The following is a 649-nucleotide window of genomic DNA, read 5'->3' as shown; positions in this document are numbered from 1 at the left end:
GTTCAACGTCGTGTCGGGCCGCGCCGTGCTGCACCGAGCACCTGCTGCAACTGCTCCGGGTTGACCGCCGCTGCCAGCCCCTCTCCCCTGCCAGTCCTGCCGGCCGTTGCCAGCTCCTCTCCCCTGCCAGTCCTGCCGGCCGTTGCCAGCTCCTCTCCCCTGCCAGTCCTGCCGGCCGTTGCCAGCTCCTCTCCCCTGCCAGTCCTTCCGGCCGTTGCCAGCCCCTCTCCCCTGCCAGTCCTGCCGGCCGTGCCAGCCCCTCTCCCCTGCCAGTCCTGCCGGCCGTGCCAGCCCCTCTCCCGTCTGACCCTCTCCCGCGATGGGCGGAGCTCTAGACCACCACCGTCGAGCTCCTGCCGCTGCAGTGTGGCATCAGTGGGGGACGGCCTGCCCACCGCACCCGCCCCAGCCCCCAACCTTGCCTGCTCAGCATCACCGCCTCACCACCAGCGGAGCCGCCGCCTCACCACTGCGATCCCAGCCGCCGCCATCCCCGCCCCCGCCGCCCCCGCCACCGCTTGCACCCACCCCCTCGGCGCGCCTCCGCCGCCGTGGCCTCCCGCCGCGCCTTGCGCGCCACTGGTGCCGGTGCCGTCGCTTGGGAGCATGGTCAAGATCGGCGTGTGGATGAGGTGTGATCAGCATGCTC

The sequence above is a fragment of the Emiliania huxleyi genome (genome assembly GCF_000372725.1).
Source record: "Emiliania huxleyi CCMP1516 unplaced genomic scaffold EMIHUscaffold_269, whole genome shotgun sequence".
NCBI lineage: Eukaryota > Haptophyta > Isochrysidales > Noelaerhabdaceae > Emiliania > Emiliania huxleyi.
Note: the sequence above shows the minus strand (reverse complement) of the source record.